The following is an 8,110-nucleotide window of genomic DNA, read 5'->3' as shown; positions in this document are numbered from 1 at the left end:
CCTTTTTTAATCGCGAGATGACGCTTTCGGACACATCCTTTACTAAGGTCGCAGCAATGATACTGTGACAGGCCTCGACCTGTACAACTGCTCTTCCACGATCGTAAGCAATCAAATGAGTCTTACACAGACATGTTGCAATACCACACGGTATGTCGCACTAATCTGTTCGAACACCTCTCTGCATTTACTGTCGAATGCATACAAAGTGATCTTGCAAAGGCTTCTCTGTAGTTAACATTACCTCCCCTCCCCTCACCCCAACGCCCGCTCTTCATTTTCGTTTACTACCACTGGTCGGGTGTTCGGTAGCAATTTCTTGCTTTCCAAGGCAACTGGCAGTTATTTGTTAGCAGCTATCAGTTATTGCTTATTAATTGTCAAGCCATGTACATGGTACCCGTGAAAAGGGACAAATTAACACGAAAAACAGAGTCCTTCAACCTCAGTTTTCACCCTTTAGCACTGACTATTCGTAATGACCAAGTACTGCCACGTTACTCGATTACAATATGGTTTTTGAGTAGAGTTCCAAAAAAATTTGGATTCATAGGAAAGTACTGATGATTTATTGTAGTATTCAACTACTTATAACCTTTCTAGAAAAGCAGCGAAAGGTGGAAGGACTACTTTTATTTCCCTATTTAATTCAGTATTTTGATTCCGTGTCTCTTGAAACTAAAGGAAACAAAATTTTCCAATCCTTGTTCGATTTCTACGTTTATTACAGGAAACAATGGGAATTGAAAATTGGTTATTTTAGAAACAGTTATTTTGAGCGGTTTTAACAGTCAGGTCAAACTGGCGTTGAAAAAACCAATGTAATCCTAATTGTAAGCACTCTTCGTTTCCGTTAAATGCTAATAAAAATCTGTGTTTATTGACAACGTTCTTTACTGAAGGGTTAATATGGAAATGTATGCACAGAAAACCAAGTGGTTGTCCTCTGAAGGCAAGAAATGATACACTACTTTTTTGATTAACAGTGAAATATTTGAACAAATTTAGGTTTTTATTTTATACGTTTTAGCTTCTAGTTGACTAAAAAATTGTCCACAGTATACATACGTTGTAGTTATGGTGTGGAAAGTTTCTGGAAACAGTATATTGTATACTTTTTAGCTTCCAAATGACGTAAAAAATTATCCACGGGATACATACGTCGCAGTTAACAGAGTGGAAAGTTTCTGGAAATAGTGCAGCGAATGTGTATGATAAAGTAAGAAAACTTAAGTACCATTATTGACGAGCTGAAGTGAAACCTGGACTCTCAACTCAATAACGACGTCCACCCCGAGCAGATGAAACTAACACAAGCGAACAAAATGAGATTAAAAAAAAAAAAAAATCCGGATCAACAAAGAACCTGAACAGCTGTCATCGGACGTCCGCCACTAACAAATTCATCGACCAATATAGAGCAAAATGAGATGAAAAAAAAAACAAACAAACAAACTTGAAGATGACAGCAAAGGCTGTCGAAACTGGTTATTTTAAGTAAAGAAATATTTATGCGTTTTTGTTTTGGATGTTTTTCGAAAATACTAAAACCTTTTACAGATATTACTTTACAAATTCGGAAATGCTACTGGAGTTCCATTTGTGCCATATAATGTTATTCTTAAACAGCGATCGGTTTAGTCGATGATAGATAAGAAATGAACTAGAAATTCTGATACTACACTTGCCACCAGAAATTTTAACATAGCCAGCAACACCAAAACTTGCCAATACCGAAAATTGGAGGCAAAAGCCCAAGAAAGTATCTCTACTATTTCGTAAGATCCGCTCGAAGTTCAAAAGGAATTTTTTTTCGAAACAGTGGCATCAAGGGCTCACACTGCCCATCTATATTACAAGCGACAGTTACGCACACAGCTCAGGTACCTCAGCCTGCGCCTCACATAGCTTTTCATGGACTACTCGTATTAACTGACCACTGCAGCCTGTGTCCACTACGCATACCGGTGCTGCTTTTGTCACTCGGTGCGGACGGCATTGGGAACACTAACTTACTCCTCAAAAATCAATGCGAGTGACACCAAATCTCAAATATTTTTTCCCAATTGGGATTCCATGCAATAATTTTTTTCTATGACAGAACTGTTATCTGAAAACACTGGCAAAATATGGATTCTCTATTTATGTAATTACGCCGTCTACGAATTTTTAAATGTAACTACTCGTAGCCATTCTCCTTTGGACTTACCGCTTCCAAATTGCTGTACAATGTAATGTTAGACTCGTTTTGAAAACTGCTACAATTTCTCAGCCTTCAACTGTATGGCGGTGCTGAAATTCCGCTTACTAACTTTTTTATAAAGGCAACGGCCTTGCCGCAGTGGATACACCGGTTCCCGTGCGATCGGGCGTGGTCGGCACTGGGATGGGTGACCATCCAGGCCGCCATGCGCTATTGCCATTTTTCGGGGTGCACTCAGTCTCGTGATGCCAATTGAGGAGCTACTCGACCGAATAGTAGCGGCTTCGGTCAAGAATACCATCATAACGACCGGGAGAGCGGTGTGCTGACCCCACGCCCGTCCTATCCGCATCCTCCACTGAGGATGACACGGCGGTCGGGTGGTCCCTCTATATATATATATATATATATATATATATATATATATATATATATAAATTTTTAGTGAAAAATCGAAAAATATTACAGTTGTCGTAGAAGGGATTTCAGGGCGACGGTTTCATGATAAAGTAAATCTACAGCTTGCAAGTCTGACGCCACTGAAAATTATGCAAAACAGCGACTTTTTCGGGAACTATTACACAAAATCGTAACAAGAAGTAGTTGTGCGACATAAACAAAAGGTGGCAGGTGTGTTGCCACATGTGAAAGATGATGTCTGTTCAAATTTCACGCCAGTGCGCAAGAGTAGCGCTAGTAGCTCTACTCTGACAATGCAAATCAGGTTTGTTTTAGGTACACGCTGCAACGGTCGTGATCGTTAGTTACCTTTCAGATTAGACGTGGTAAGTGCATGTTAGTTATGAATGCCTTTAAGGCGACAAAGGCGTCATTACCAGCACCTCATTGAGTTTGAAGGATTTCCCGTAACAGAGCTACGAGAAGCTGGATGTTACATCTGCCAAATATGAAACAGAATTTGAAAGAAAGCAGCCACTGTACATGGTTGCAGGCAGCGGTGGTCACGGGAATGTACGGTCGCAAGACGGGGCTCCGGAAGTCCACGTGGCACTACCGAGAGGGAAGACCATCGAGATCGGAATGTGGCTCTGTTCATCGTACTGCATCTGTAGAAGAAATCTGAGCTGCAGCTGGCACCGCAGTGACACAACGAACTGTTACAAATCGGTTGCTTCAAGGACAGCTCCGAGACAGACACCCTGTAGCTTGCATTATATTGACCTCAAAGCAACGCCATGTGAGACCTTAGTGGTGGGTACGTGGGTTCCCTATTCATACCACACTTACCCACCATATTTTAGATACTATAAAAGAGGAAGCAGGATGGAGTCATGGTTGGTAGTCACAATTTATAATTAAGACAGTTAGTTCACCGGAATGGATAGTGTCTTGAAAGGAGGATATAAGATGAACATCAATAAAAGCAAAACGAGGCTAATGGAATGTAGTCGAGTTAACTCGCGTAATGCTGAGGGAATTAGATTAGGAAATGAGACACTTAAAGTAGTAAAGGAGTTTTGCTATTTGGGGAGCAAATTAACTAATCATGGTCGAAGTAAAGAAGATATAAAATGTAGACTGGCAATGGCAAGGAAAGCGTTTCTGAAGAAGAGAAATTTGTTAATATCGAGTATAGATTGAAGTGTCAGGCAGTCGTTTCTGGAAGTATTTGTATGGAGTGTAGCCATGTGTGGAAGTGAAACATAGACGATAAATAGTTCGGACAAGAAGAGAATAGAAGCTTTCGAAATGTGGTGCTACAGAATAATGCTGAAGATTAGATGGGTAGATCACATAACTAATGAGGAGGTATTGAATAGAATTGGGGAGAAGAGGAGTTTGTGGCACAACTTGACTAGAAGAAGGGATCGGTTGGTAGGACATGTTCTGAGGCATCAAGGGATCACCAATTTAGTATTGGAGGGCAGCGTAGAGGGTAAAAATCGTAGAGGAACACCGATAGATGAATACACTAAGCAGATTCGGAAGGATGTAAGCTGCTTTACGTAATGGGAGATGAAGCAGCTTGCACAGGATAGAGTAGCATGGAGAGCTGCATCAGACTAGTCTCAGGAGTGAAGACCACAACAACAACATTGACATTACACCTTTTAAGGAATTTGAAAATTACAAATTGTGGACGAGCCACTATATAAAACTTTGCAAATACAGTTATAAACCCAACGTACTCAGTACTCAAACAGTCCCTTAAGAGAAAGTTATAAAATCTTAATGTGCCAGGCATTTATAGAAACCTTAGGCATAGTAGTTATAAATTACTTCACATAGCCACTTCAGCAAACTCCTTAAAACCAGTTATTACGTTAAGATGGCCACACTTAAAACATTCTTTACTAAAATACCCTGATAAATTACTAATTCAATCCGTTAAAGAAGCACTTGTTAAAAGGTCAATTACAAACTCAACGTTGCCGGGCACTAATACCTCTCGCTTTATTTTCCCTTATTAAGGAAACAGAATTACTGACAAACTTCAGAAGTTCAAACTCCCATATAGGAAATCCCTCAAAATACATAAAATGAAAACAGTTACCAATAAAGGGTGACTTAATTACACTTCAAGATCCAATTACATAACATAATAGAACCACATACATAAAAAACTACTGCAGAAACACTGATCTTTAAAAATGAATGTTCACGTGCTCAGACGTGTTAATAAAAGACTACTAGAAAGATCTGCGCAAGGAACTGAGCAGATGTATGCAGTTTAAAGTTTAACCAGTTGCCAGTCGCTAATATTTAAGGAACGAGGTTCGTATAAGAACAGGTTACATATAATATAAATATATATAGCTACCAGCTTAACCCGCCTTGGCGGAAGGAAGATAAATACTAAACTTTGAAAGGCGGTATGTGAGCAACTCCCAGTTGTGGCCAGGTTCATAAACACTGCCAGGCCTAGACCTCGGATGACATTTCACTCCCCTCCAAGGCGCTGGCACAATCAAAGGTTTTTACGCGAATCACAAAGACATTCCAATAAGTCTGAAAAATAGAAGCACTCGGCAGAACCTTTGACTCGATACATGGGTAAACGTGTAAAGGAACACGTTACACTACCGACAAATTCGCAACTTCAACCTTACGCATTTTACACATGCACAGCTCCATTAATAGAATGCAGACTTTGAAAACGCCAACATAAAATCTTTTGATTACAAGAAACACAAAACGCCAGTAAAACTTCTGAAAAAGCTTTCAAATAACGGCCACCATTTAACTAGGCCAACTGAACTCTTCCACACCATCTTAAAGTTCGACTATGAAAGTCTCACCATAATAATAAAATTTAAATGCCTCTGAGTGCTTCGGTCAACAACACACAATTACGACCACTAACTCCTATCACGTATACAATACGAAGGAGCGGGTTCCACATCTTCACCGCTTCACTTCAAATTTTGTCGCCAGTGAAGTCACAGAAGTTGCACCTCCAAGCTGCCCATGTCGCCAAAACGCCCGACCAACTTCACACCACAATATATAACGGTCATCACGCTCATTCGGCAGCCGTTGACACTCGTCTCCCAGCGAATGTCACGAGATCTCGAGGGTTACCCGTCGAAGGCTAACAACTAAATCGCTTCGCCCGCCAACCCGGAAGATAAGACACGCGAAAAGCAAATATGGCTTAGCTCAACCACAATCGATCTCAACGATACGTAAACAAAGTAACACTGGCGCCAGCTTGCCACGGCTCAGTGGTGTCAAACGAGATCTCATTGGAGCTCAGAGTGGAGGTCTGTTGTGTTTTCTGAACAAAGCTGGTTCTGCCTCGGTGCCAGTGATGGCCGTGTGTTGATTAGAAGTCCACTTGACAGCCTGCAACCAACCAGTCTGCGCTCTAGACACACTGGACCTATAACTGGAGTTATGGTCTGGGGTGCGATTTCGAATGAAAGCAGGAGCACTCTCGTAGTTAGCCCAAGCACCATGACTACAAATTCGTACTGCAGGCTAATGACTCGACCCATTGAGCGGCCATTCATGAACAGCATTCCAGAGGGAGTTTTGCAACAGGATAAGTGTCACTCACTTACCGCTGTTGTAAACCAACAGGCTCTATAGTGTGTCGACATGTTGCCTTGGCCTGTTCCATCACTAGATCTGTCTCCTGTCGAGCACGCATGGAACACCATAGGACGAAAACTCCAGCATAATCAACAAACAGCGTTAATCATGCCTGTACAAAACGACTAAGGGCAACAGGCATGCAACTCCACCTCATGTACAGACATCCGGTTCCTGTACAACACAATGAATGGCCGTTGCATGCCTGAATTCAATACTTCGCGGTTAAACCGGTTATTACTGTACCAACTTTTCACTTTTGCATTGGCTTGTCTCGCACGTGCATTAACCTGTGATCTTGCAACGTTAATCACTTAAATATGTTACGTAGACAACTTTATTCCAGATGTTTTATTAGTTTACATTAATGTTTTTTCCTTCACTATATTAACCATTGCTTAAGTCAAGATCTAGTGTTGTATGTATTGGAACAATTTAAGTTACATTTTGCAGTAGGTTAACTACTATAATTTTCTAAATCTCGGTTGATATTGTGCAGTCCCAACGTGCGCTTGGGCCAGCAGAGGAAAAGAGGGCACGAACACAGTTCCGTTTCATCTTGCACAAGCCGGCCGTAGTGTCCGACCGCTTCTAGGCGCTTCAGTCTGGAACCGCGCGACCGCTATGATGGCCGGTTCGAATCTTGTCTCGGGCATGGATGTGTGTGATGTCCTTAGGTTAGTTAGATTTAAGTAGTTCTAAGTTCTATGGACTGATGACCTCAGATATTAAGTTCCACAGTGCTCAGAGCCATTTGAACCATCATCTTGCATATGTTGTATGTCAACATTGACACTTGCTTCCGCTAACGCTACAATGTCCACTTGAATATAGGGTAATTTGAACAGGTGAACCAGAGGGATGGAGGACTGCAAAGACAAAAGATGGGCAGACCAATGAGGTGCCAGAAAAAGACTAATACTTGATATGGGAGACGTGAAACGACTGTGAAACAGTCAGATCTTTCTTTAAGTAAAATAATATATTTACTGACCACGGTAAACAGGTCTACGCTTGTGGAGCAGGGAAAGTGCTGGGATTAATTAATATGTAACTACCTTCAATAAACATTTATTGTACATTAAACACCCAGGCTGTGGAATAGCGTTTCACATTTCCCGAGAAGTTCCTTCAAACAATAGTTCAGTACGACTTCGTTTACCTTATACCTTTCTTTTTTAAAAAATTCAAACTTCCGAACATAAAAGAAGTTAAACTTATTTAAATGAAATAAAATTCTTAAAAAATTCTTATAATCTTTCAAAATGTAAATGCCATAGTACAGTCATATGCAAACGGCTTCCAAACTTCAACACCTGAAATAACTCAAGTAACTAAAAATCTATGTCAGACGCCCAGGCAGGCACTAGTTTAACACGTGAAGGCCTTGTTATATTGTAACCCAACACAGGCGCCAAGTCGCCACGCCCCAGCATGACGAAGGCCCCCACAGACCATCAACTCAATAACATTAAAAAAAAACCGATAAGGTATTCTGCAACACGTGAAAATACCTTAAAGAATTAAAATATAAGGTAAATAGATGAAGTAAAATGGCTCCTGCTTGGTTTAAAACTTTGATCCAAAAACGCATGGTAAATTTTACTACTAACGAATAATTGTTATCACCTAAAGTCGCCTTAACGGCACAGTAGTTTAAAAAATAGAATTTGACAACACAGACAAATCCGGGAACACAGAGTGTTAATACCAGCGAAACCCCAGAATTGAATAATCACCATTTGACAACAGTTTTACGGCACCATAATTTGCGAGGGTCTAAACGTGTCACACAGATATTGGAAAAATCTAGTGTATACCAGTTCACCTCACAGGCTCTATTCTGCTTGC

The sequence above is a fragment of the Schistocerca serialis genome, chromosome 9, assembly GCF_023864345.2.
Source record: "Schistocerca serialis cubense isolate TAMUIC-IGC-003099 chromosome 9, iqSchSeri2.2, whole genome shotgun sequence".
In the NCBI taxonomy this organism is placed as follows: Eukaryota; Metazoa; Arthropoda; class Insecta; order Orthoptera; family Acrididae; genus Schistocerca; species Schistocerca serialis.
This window is presented reverse-complemented; position numbering follows the sequence as displayed.